The 12,108-nt window shown below is 53.2% G+C and overlaps 1 protein-coding gene across 1 annotated transcript in view; it reads right to left on the reverse strand.

Annotated features, from left to right (window-relative positions):
• The window catches only part of SYT2 (synaptotagmin 2), a 227,814-nt gene that overhangs the window by 181,902 nt on the left and 33,804 nt on the right, over positions 1 to 12,108 (reverse strand). The gene's annotated exons all lie outside the window — the stretch shown is intronic.

A 12,108-nucleotide genomic window follows, 5' to 3' on the forward strand; every position in this document is an offset into this window, starting at 1 on the left:
TGGGGCGGCAAGCCGCGGGGGGCACTCTGCCAGTGCCACGAGGGCGGCAGGCAGGCTGCCTTCGGCGGCTTGCCTGTGGAGGGTCCGTTGATCCCACGGCTTCGGCGGACCTCCCGCAGGTGTGTCTGCGGAGGGTCCGCTGGTTCCGCGGCTTCGGCGGACCTCCCGCAGGCAAGCCACCAAAGGCAGCCTGCCTGCCGTGCTTGGGGCGGCAAAATGCCTAGAGCCGCCCCTGACTCCAGCCCCCTTCCTTGTGTGTCCTCTTCACAGAAATCACCATCTCCACTGGCACGAATGGGCAGCAGATCAACGTGCACTATGGAATTTTTAGGGTGTGGTGGCAGGGTCCACACAGCCAGCTGTGGATTTGCACCCCAGGGTGCCATGCACTAACTCTCCACTTAGAAAAGGCCCTTTGTTCTTCTTGTCTTTTTAGATTACAGGCTCTTTGGGGCCTGGACTATCTCAGTAATTGTGTGTCCAGCACAGTAGGGTCAGTCTGTTGGTGATGGATGGCCAGCTCAAAATGCTGTTTAAAACATACTGTCTGTGCCCACACCTCACCTGAACCTGATTAAAATGATTAAAGGGCTAGAAAACATGACCTAAAAGGAGAGAGAGAAAAAACTGGGTTTTGTGAGTCTGGAGAAGAGAAGACCGAGGGGAGACATGAAAACAGTTTTCAAGTACATAAAAGGTTGCTCTAAGGATGAGGGTGATAAATTGTTCTCCTTAGCCACTGAGGACAGGACAAGAAGGGAGGTTTAGGTTGGACATCAGGAAAAACTTCCTAACTGTCAGGGTTGTTAAGCACTGGAACAAATTGCCTAGGGAGGCTGGGGAATCTCCGTCATAGGAGGTTTTTAAGAACGGATTAGACAAACACCTGTCAGGGATGGTTTAGATAATACTTAGTCCTGCCTCAGTGCAGGGGACTGGACTAGATGGCCTCTCGAGGTCCCTTCCAGTCCTATATTTCACTGATTCTCAGGAATGCACCTGATGTTTGACCCTAATTCATTTCTGCCCACCAAAGATCTGCTACTCTCTCTCCTTTTTCAGAAGTCCAGCAAAGGTTTCTCTGTCCATTTTAAGACCTGTCTTGGGTTGCTTTGCCAGCCAACTGAGAGCTACCTCTGTGCACATGCCTCCTAAAGGCGTCCCCTCCAACACGCAATCTGGCCCTAGGAAGCCACCATTACCTGACTTAACCCAGAGCAATGTGCGAGCTGCGTTCCTTCCAGGGGGAGAAATTCCATGAGGCACCTGGAGATCAATAAAGTTCAATTATGCAGGCCGTAGCGCTTACACAAATACATTGTGCTTTCCAGAGCACTTTGCTCCTCATGGGGAACGGAGTCTAATTAAGGAAAAACATGACTTTGCGTCTAACAGTCATTTAATGAACAGATTTCTGGCCTCCGGTTAACCTTTAAAAGGTTCCACCCATAGCTGCAGCATGGGCTTGATGGTGCTTCACAGAACTGGCTACGTACTAGAGCAGAACTAGCTAAGGAACTGACACACACAGAGATCAACACATGAGCTACCCTTGATCATGCCCATTCTATAGCAGAGCCAGGACTCAAACCCAGAGCTCTACAGTTCCTGCCAACTGCTGTAACCAAGGCCAGCCAGACAACAGTGCACAGGAAGGCCAGATCTCCATACCCCAGCTTGCTGAGCTTTGCACTCCTGACCTCTCCCTCCGAACAGTGTCTGTTGCTGGTTCTCATGCCCATGCATCAGGCTCTCATTTTTGGGTTGCCAACGCCAGGGCAGAGGATCAAATCTAAATGCAGCACTGTTATCTGTGGGTTAAAAATAAGAAAATAATGGAAACATTTCTAATGACTGAAAGTTTGGGAAATGGATTACCTACACCTGGGGGCCTGATCTGATCTGGCAATGAATGGGTAGGATTTTCCAAAGCACCCAAGGGAGGCACCCAACTGTGGTGTATTGAGGACTGTGGAGGAATTGCAAATTGTACTTTTAAGAGCAGACAAGGTGTGGGAGGTAATATCTTTTATTGGCCCAACTTCTATTGGTGACAGAGACAAGTTTCAGGTCCAGACCTGAAGAAGAGCTCTGTGTAGCTTGAAAGCTTGTCTCTCTCACCAACAGAAATTAATCCAATAAAAAACATGACCTCATCCACCTTGTCTCTCTAATATCCTGGGACTAACACAGCTATAAAAACATTGCAAACTTTAAGAGCAAGGGAGTTTCCTGGTCCTGTTTGCAGCCTGTGTGGCTCTGCAGCAAAGTGTGTGATAGGACTCAGCTTGGAAGGAGTCAATTTAAAGCAAGTTGGGGTAAATTATGTCTTAGGGAGCAGCCTGCTTTCTCTCTTTCTGCTTTGGCGTTCTTATGTGTTGTTCTGAATTCTAAGAAAAAAAGTAATCTTCCAGCAAAAGGACTCATGTTTTTCATGGATGCTGTGAACTTAACATCAACTCCCATTGATTTTCTCACCAAGTGTTTCTCTAATTCATCTCACTTCTCATTCTGGGGATGGCTCTGATCACTAGAAAAAGGCTCCTGAGCAACGATACCATCCTCATCACCGACCAGGCATTGATCTGCCTAAAGATGTCCATGCCTTCTTGCCAAACCCTAAATGATAAGGCACAACATCCAAATGGGCACTTTAGCCCCTCTTCTGACACTGGTGAAGGACTGTGTACATCTCCAGTTGAGGATCAGAATCCAAAAGGGACTCTGCTCTCCCTTGCTCCCCTGTGTGGACACATTGTCCCAGTCACAATCCAGCTTGGTTTTTGCTGGATCTCATAAGTCTCTCTCTGTCTCACTCCTGACACATGAGGCTCTGGGACTTGTATAGCAGACTGATGGGAGAATGATAGCTCACAGAGCTGGGACAGAGTTCTTTCTCCCCAGAGCTTCGCTCCAGATTTCCCAAGGCTATGATTTAGCAGCTCCCATTCATATCCAGCCACCTTCTCACTGCTGAAGAGGTCCCCCTAGAAGTCACTGGATTTTTCCATTGTCCCATTGGGACCATAAGTGGTGGAAATAAAGTAAGACTAGGGAAGTGGTATTATCTCTGTATACGGCATTGGTGAGACCATTCCTGGATACCGTGTGTGGTGCTGGTGTCCACACTTCAAAAAGGGTGTAGACAAATTGGAGAAGGTTCAGAAAAGAGCCACAAGAATTATTCGAGATCTGGAAAATCTGCTGTAGGCCAGGGCTACATTAGAAAAGGTTTGGTGGTACAGCTGTGCCTGGGAAAAGAGTGCTTTTACTGGTCTAGCTTATACTGATTCTGTGAGCAAAATACATTCTATGTCAAAAGGAATTGTTTGCCAGTATAACTGTGTCTATACTAGGGTTCTGGCTGGTGCACACCCCTAACTGACATTGCAACACTGGCCAAAGCTTCCAATGTAGACCTGGCCCTACAGTGAGAGAGTATAGATGCTCAATCTATTTACTTTATCTGAGAGAAGGTTAAAATGTGACGTGATCACAGCTGAGGAGCACCTACACGTGAAGATTTCTGATAGCAGCCAGCTCTTCAACCTAGCAGACAAGAGCAGAACAAGATCCAAGGGCTGGAGGCAGAAGCAAAACTAATTCAGACTAGAAATCAGGTACAAATTTGAAACTGTGAGGGGAATTGACCATTGGAACAGCTGTGGTGGATTCTTGGAGTCTTGGTATGAGGATTGGGTGTCTCTTCCCAAAAGCTCTGCTCTAGCTTAGCCAGGAGTGATAGAATGGTAGAATCATAGGACTGGAAGGGACCTCGAAAAATCATCTAGTACAGCCCCTTTGATGGACTTAGTGCAGGAATCAATGGTCGAGGTTCCCAGGCCTGGGCTATGCAGGAGGCCAGACTAAGTGAACGTAACGGTCCCTTCTGGCCTTACCGTCTATAACTCATCTGACAGAGAGCTGCCTCCAGCAGCACTTTACCCAAGTACAGAGCTTTTTACCCTCCTCCTTCCTGTCAGGCTGGAACTAATGACTCTCAGTGAGGCAGATGTTTTTACAGCTGGGGAAACTGAGTCCAAGGGGTCACAAGACTTGTTCAGGGGCTATGGGAGGATCCAGAATTAGCTCATGACAGTGTTTTGGTCCCAGTTCGGTGCAGAAACCACTAGATCACACCTGCCTCCAACTGGAGGCATTTTGGTGGGCCCTACAAACCACCAGAGACGTTCCAGGCACCAGAGCTCTGAGATGGACTCACAGTGCACATAGTATCATATTATACAGGGCCCCAGCCACTGGCTAATGCATGAAATGGCCCTGAGCGCTACCTATCAAATGTGCTGGCCACCTGAAGGTGCAGTGCCCATGGCAACAGCAGATGCTATCTGTCTATCGTACTTCTCTGGCCCAATCAAACCACAGTACCTGAGCATCTCCCAGTCTGCACTGATCCTCACACACGCCTGGGAGGCCATGCAGTGCTATTCTCCCCCTGGGCACAGGGAGACTACGTGATTTGCTGAACATCACACAAGGAGTCCAGAAGAGCAGAGAATTAAAACCAGGACTCCCAAACGCCAGCCTAGTGCTCCAACCACTAGGCCACCCTTCCTGTCCAATAACCCTCATAGAATCATAGGGTTGGAAGGGACCTCAGGAGGTCATCTAGTCCAACCCTCTGCTGAAAACAGGAAAAATCCCCAGACAGATTTTTGCCCCAGATCCCTAAGTGGTCCCCTCAAGGATTGAATACACAACCCTGGGTATAGCAGGCCAATGCTCAAACCACTGAGCTATCCCTCCCCCACTCTGAGCCATTTGTTCTTTCTGCTATGCTCTGTCCACTGGGGGGAAGTTTCCATCTTCTGGGGATTTTTTTCTAATGCCAGAGCAGTCCATTCAGATGAAAACTCCCCCATTGACAAGCTGCCCACTACACGCCTCTCTGTGTAATAGGTTTGACTATTCATCTCCACGCCATCTGACCTGAATATTTAATAGCAGGAGCCACACCATCCATTAGTGACTATGAATTATTCAGGGCAGGGATCTAGGAACAATGACCAAGCTACGACATCGACATCGTCTGGCAGGTGATGGCAGAAACATACACCTGCAACTTACATGTGTCAAATTACACGCAGGGGACTTCCAGCCTCCATCCCTCCACCAGGCCCCTCGCTCTCCTACTAAGCTATTTGTGCTTGGAGCTCTCTTTCTTTAAACTATTTCCCTGCAGCTCCCAGCCACCCATCAACACAGGGGGCATGTTAGGGGTGTGGCCAAAGAAGGGGCATGGCAAGGCATGTTGGGGGTGTGACCAATGGAGAGAGTGCAGCCAACGGAGAGGGTGTGGCAGGAGCGCTGTGACCCTCAGTGGCACCAGGCCCCCTGGGCTGCCACCAGCTAATGTAAACTAGAGCAGCCCCAAGGCTACTCTAGTGCCAGCAGTCAAGCTAGCGGCCCTGGATAGTGGAGCGTGCAGGTGCTACAGACCCACACAGACACCAGGGTCCTCAGCTAGAGCCCAGGACTAGACCTGAGGAGGTCAGACCTCCTGGGGCTCCGGGCTTGCTAGTGGGCTCTGTAGCCTTCCCCCTCGGTGCTGGGGATGCAATCGTCTCTTGCTGACAGCTTCTCCATGGCCAGGTAATGAAATCACTGAAACCATACCCCCCACCCCACTGGCACTAATCACGCCCATGGGCAGCCTCCGCAGACAGCCCAAGGACTGAACGTACCTTGGAGACTGATCCCCTCCCATAGCTATAGGGCATGGGAGGGAGCCTTTGCTGTGGCTTGGTGGAGACCTTCAGACCCCAGTGCACAGAGCTCCATTACCTGGTGCTCGGAGCAGGGATCGGTGCCAAGAGTCTGGCTGCATTTTAATCATGGGAAGTTTCCTCGCTCTCTCTACTTCATCCCCCTTGCAGTGACATGTGTGCTTGCAGCTACACAATTCAGCCACTAGATTCACCGTACAGAATTCCAGACAGGGAGGGGTGCCTGGTAAACACAGGCAGGTCCAGCTGGAATGCGAGCTGGGTGGGAGCCTGCTTGTAGTTAGAAGTTGATTGCTATAATAAACGCCCCCTGTTTAGGAAGGATCGTAATTCCATGAATCTGTATATCATGATTCTCCCCCAGCACTGAAAGATCTGCTCCATTCGGGTCCACCGCTTCCTGTTCACTCTCAGAAGAAAGAACATTTGGCAGGAGCGCACTGGCTGACCTGGCCACATCCCAGGTTCCATGCTCACATCTCCTCCAACATCCCACCTTGTGGATGCTGTCAGTTGCTTCCCTTGGCACGGGCAGCTCGAGGAGCTGGGTCTGCCAGGGTGGATGCTTCTCACTCAGGAAGGCTGCCAGTCACTTGGACAGGGAAGGAGACATTTCTGTTGGGCATGGGCACTGCTGCCTGACAATGAGACAGAGAGCGCCTGGCTCACAGGTCCTGCAGTGGTGTCAGTGCCCATGTGCTATAGCCAACCATTATGCCCCAGCTATGCTCTGTTTAAGCCCTGTGCCAACATTGTGGGTGTATCTGTATCTGCGTGCGCATGTGTCCAGGTAGGTGCTTGTGCCCAGCTTGGCTGCGGAATTCCCCACCTTGTGCAGGCCCCGTTCCTAGCAGCGCGTCCCACCCCATCTGCTACAGATTTGGCTGGGATGGTACCTCACACCTACGCTGCCATACTAGCAAGCAGCTGGCATCTTCCTTCTGCTCCCACACCACCTGCCAGTGCTGCAGTGTCAGCGGGGCTGCCCTGCCGTTGGCTGCTACAGATATACTAGTAGTTTGGAAAGCCTGGCGTAGCCTCCTGGAGTAGGCTGTGCCAACTGCCCTCTGCCCCATTAGCCACGGCTTTGCCTGGCCCCACACACACACCTGCAAAGGGAGGCAGAAATCTACACCACCAGTCCACCGATGCACATAACACATAGGACACACACACACCCCATCACAGACACACATGTAATCCACATAGACACACATAGTTATAGCCCCAGATGAACACACATTTTCACCTGCAAGAAAAGTGCCCCCAACAGATGGTTCCAAAAAAGCTCCTGCTTTTCCAGCCCTGGCCTGCCCACCCCACACATAGCTCTGCTGATGCCCCTCAATCCTAGCCTGCAACCCCCTGCCCTTCCAAGTCCTGGGTTCTTCATATTGTTATACGCTGGAATGTATTAATGGCCACTATCAAGCGGGCCTTTGCTCTGCAGAGAGTCACCAAGTGGTAAAAGCCCATGGATGTGCTAAGCATCCTTCTTTCAGGCTAAACAGAATGAGCAATGAATCCCCCTTTTATGCAGTGATAGCTGGAAACAATAGAAGCCACCACCCAAGGCAACAGGCCGCATGGCAAGTCCTGAGCAGAAGCTAAATCAAACCACAGAGGGGCTGAGGGGTTCCTTGCTTGCAAATGCAGGAGTGAGGGGGTTGTTTGGCAAGCTGTGTGCATGTGAGAGAGAGAAAGCTAGCAGACAGGAAGAAAAGCATTGGTGAGCATGGCCCTGGGACAGAACAGAGACAGGTCTCCTGGGGTCCCAGGACTGGCTGGAGAGGCTGGCTTGGAAATTGTAAGCAAGGAAACTGCTTGCAGTTGTTTGGTCCTGCCGCATTCAGGGGAACAGGAATGTGTGTGTATTCTATGTACCAAAGAGTCTGCCTATTTCCTATCATCAATTTCTCCTCCCAATGGAAACAATCTACAAAGCCCTTAATATTGGCTAACCGACTGGGCCACAGAGCCAGCGACACACAGAGTTCTGCCAATGCCCCTCAATCTTGACTCGCAGCTCCCCCGGCTATTCCAGCTTTCCAATCCCCTCGCAAGCAGAAAGCTCTGTCGACTCACTGCGACGCTGAGCTAGTCCTGGACTCTGTCTCTTATGGGGAAAGCAGCCAGTGGTGAGATGCAGAAGAACAACCAAGGACATTTAATTAAGCAAATACGTAACCACCTTGCTCTAAAGCACAGCCCCGCATCGCTCCTGAGACCCAATTCTGTGCCCAGTGCTCCGGGTACGATGCCGACTGGGCCTGATTTCCTGCGGGCATAACTTGAATGACTCCACTCGGAGTTGCCCCCCTGTAACCACGGACAGAGTTAGGCCTGGGTCTTAAAAAAAGGGGTGATGCGAATATACCGGGCACAAGTCAACCCAATGGAATGGTGAGGACAAGTGCAGAGCGGAGGCCAAACTCCGCGTGCTCACCCGAGGGTGCCCACCCGAGGCATCTCCAGTGAAGCCAGAGGGTGGCTCCACTTTTCCACCAGTGTACCCAAGAAAAGCATCCGTCCCTGGGATGGGGGCCTGAGCGCTGCCCCAGCTGCACGTTCTCCCTTCTCTGAGCCGAATGAGCCTGCTAAGAGCACCGGACCCCAGCAGGACACGGTGTGTGGGGGGAGGGGCCCCTTCCACACACCCCTACCCTGGAAATCCAGGAAAGAGCCAGGCCCCAGGAGCCTGCGATGGGGGTGGGGGCGGCACTGCAGCATGTAATGCAGAGTGAGAGCCTCGTTCATCAGAGCTGTCAGGGCAGCACTGCAGAGCCCTGCGCACTCTGTCGCAATCAGCCTCTCCCGGCAGCTTCCCACCTGCTCTGGCGCAGGACTGGGGAGCGGGGACAGTTCCGCTCCCTGCCCGGCGCTGATGCAGATGGGGAGCCCCTCGGAAGAGCTGTGGGCATCATTTGCATTCTAATCAGGGAGCCTCCCAGGGGACCCCGGGATATGCAGCCTCTGTGCTGCTCTGCAGAAGAGAGCCCCCATCCTGCCTAGCTGGAGTTTAGCAGATGGCACAAGCATTTCCCCATGTGCACAGTTCTGCGCCCCCACCCCGTGCCCCATCTGCTCCCCAGGGACTTCAGTCCCAGCCACCCACTGTCACTAACACCAGCGACCAAGGGAGCCACTCCCAAAGTGTGAGGATCTGCACTGACCGAACACAACTCAGTACGCATGCCGGCTCATGCCTCCCATCCATGGACGGGACCGGAGTGCTGCACGACTCGCTCAACCAATCAGCACAGCCCAAGTAACCAATATGTGCAGGGAGCTGCCTGTGGACTCGCAGTATTCCCCGTGCGTTTGCTGAGTGCTCTCGGATAACAAACCCACCTGGGAATTCCCAAAGCAAGAGAGAGCCCGGATTCCCATCTCCCAGCATGTGCTGGAGGAACTGGCACTGATGGCTCAGGAGGGGGCGCCCTCTCCTCCAAGTCCATTAGAGAACCAATGCCTACCCCCAGTGCGAGGGGGCACTGAGCTGCTGGAGGTGCCGATGGTTTATTATCTGAACCCTGCTGTGCAAGGTGCTGTACAAATCAGAACAAAGAAAGTACTCATTTGGAGTACTGTGTCCAGTTTTGGGCCCCACACTACAAGAAGGATGTGGATAAATTGGAGAGAGTCCAGCGGAGGGCAACAAAAATGATTAGGGGGCTGGAGCACATGACTTATGAGGAGAGGCTGAGGCAACTGGGATTGTTTAGTCTGCAGAAGAGAAGAATGAGGGGGGATTTGATAGCTGCTTTCAACTACCTGAAAGGGGGTTCCAAAGAGGATGGATCTAGACTGTTCTCAGTGGTAGAAGATGACAGAACAAGGAGTAATGGTCTCAAGTTGCAGAGGGGGAGGTTTAGGTTGGATATTAGGAAAAACTTTTTCACTAGTAGGGTGGTGAAGAACTGGAATGGGTTACCTAGGGAGGTAGTGGAATCTCCTTCCTTAGAGGCTTTTAAGGTCAGGCTTGACAAAGCCCTGGCTGGGATGATTTAGTTGGGTTTGGTCCTGCTTTTAGCAGGGGGTTGGACTAGATGACCTCCTGAGGTCCCTTCCAACCCTGAGATTCTATGATTCTATGACTCCCTGCCCCACAACGTTCAGAATCTTACTGTAAAACAGGAGCCAGCAGGTGGATACAAGCAAGCAATGACACAGCACAGGCCAGCGGGGCAGGAAGAGGTCTCAGCCCATCAGGTATCTAAGCAGTGCTTCAATTCCTGAACCTTACGGTGCTTAGAGATCCCCCGGTGCTATATGCAAGAGAAGAGCTGTTCACCCCAACCTCCAACTCCCACAGCCCAGCAGGGGGAGGGAGGGTGTGGCCGGTGTGGCCGGTGCAACCATTTAGGCAAACTAGGTGGCCGCCTAGGGCGCCTAGTGGTTGGGGGCGCCTAAAAGTCCCCTCAGGCGAGGAGATGGAGTGGAGGTGAGTTGGGTGTGGGGGCGCACGGGGAGGGCTGCCCGCAGTAACGCAGGGGGAGGGAGGCACACAGGGGAACAGCTCCTCGCCCCACATCACCTCCACTCTGCCTCCTCCGCTGAGCACAGAGCCCTCGCTCTAAGTCTCCTCCAATCTGCGCCACAAGCCTGGGAGGGGAGGAGAATTAGAACAGCGCCGGCGTGCTCAGCGGAGGAGGCGGAGCCGAGGTGAGCTGGGGCGGGCTACCCAGGCAGGGTTAGCTTCCGCGGGAGGTCTCCCCAGGCAGGGTTAGCTTCTGCGGGGGGAGTCTCCCCAGGCAGGGTTAGCTGCCATGGGGGGGTGGGGGGAGTCTCCCCGGGTGGGGTTAGCTGCTGTGGCGGGGCGGGGGAAGTCTCCCTAGGCAGGGTTAGCTGCTGTGGGCGGGGGAGTCTCCCCAGGCAGGGTTAGCTGCTGCGGCGGGGGGGGGGGGGGCTCCCCAGGCAGGGTTAGCTGCCATGGGGGGACGGGGGGGAGTCTCCTCGGGCGGGGTTAGCTGCCATGGGGGGGCGGAGGGGAGAGGGGTTAGCTGTCATGGTGGGGGGGGTAGCTGCTGCGGGGGGGGGCTCCCCAGGTGGGGGGCTGAGTTAGCTGCTGCGGGGGGGCGGGGTTAGCTAGGGGTGTGGGGGGTGCAAGGTGGAAGTTTCACCTAGGGTGCGAAACTTCCTTGCACCGGCCCTGCAGCCCAGCCCTGTGCCCAGCAGCCCAGCACGGAAGGGAACTCAGCACAGAGGCAAGGGCTTGTTCTCTTCGTGATGGCAGTGGGATGGGTTGTTTGAACGACTGCAGATCCTCTCTGCCTACCCCCAGGGCACAGCGGGAATGAATGACAGATGGGCTGTGGGAGATTACAAGTGCAGCCCCGCACAGTGCCCGGGGTCAAACCTAGGCCCTCGAGATCCAAACACCTGCATCGTTCCTGCATGAGCCAGAAGTGCCAGCGCTGCTAGCCAGGCCGACAACAGACTCCTCGACCTGTCTATGTCGCCCAGCCAGCCCAAGCGGGGAACAGAGCCCCGCAGGGGTGGGTTACAGAAGTCACTGCAGCCATTGCTTGGGTGGCTTATGTTGGTGTCAGCTCCAAGGGGACATAATTCCTCACACCCGCAGCCCATTCAATGTCTGCCTGCCCAGGGCACAGGCCTGAGCTTTCTACAAGGCGCTGGTGGCTGTGGAGCAGGTGGGGGTCTGGCTGAGGCAAGCAGGTGTGCACAGTGGGCTACAAAGCCAGGTGCCACGCTGAGAACTAAGGATCGCCCACTACACCCAGACGTCGAGGAGGGCTCTGGGCATGGAGACCCTGCAGGACTGGGCCCTGTCATCCTGTCTCATTGCTGGAATGTCGCAGCAGGAGAATGAAGCTTCGGTGGCCCGAAGGGTGAGGTGCCATTGACTCAATCAGACCAGCCCTGAATCCCCTCTAACGCACCCCAGTGTAAATCAGCAGTGACTCCGCTATAGACATTGGACCAGATTCGCGGTTGGTGTAATTTGGAGTAGCACCGCCCACTTAAAGGGGGTTATTCCAGTTTACATCCGCTGGGGATCTGGCCCCTTAACCAGACATTATGGGTATGTCTACACATGACGGGGAAAGGAGTCGAGGAAAGCTGGCTGTATTTCAAAGAAACCTTATTGAGGTTGCAGGAACAAACCATCCCGATGTGTAGGAAGAAAAGTAAATATGGCAGGCGACCAGCTTGGCTTAACAGTGAAATCCTTGCTCGTCTTAAACACAAAAGAACAGCTTACAAGAAGTGGAAGATTGGACAAATAACCAGGGAGGAGTATAAAAGTATTGTTCAGGCATGCAGGAGTGAAATCAGGAAGGCCAAATCACACTTGGAGTTGCAGCTAGCCGGAGATGTTAGGAGTAACAAGAAGGGT

Source organism: Mauremys mutica, chromosome 4 (genome assembly GCF_020497125.1).
Source record: "Mauremys mutica isolate MM-2020 ecotype Southern chromosome 4, ASM2049712v1, whole genome shotgun sequence".
In the NCBI taxonomy this organism is placed as follows: domain Eukaryota; kingdom Metazoa; phylum Chordata; order Testudines; family Geoemydidae; genus Mauremys; species Mauremys mutica.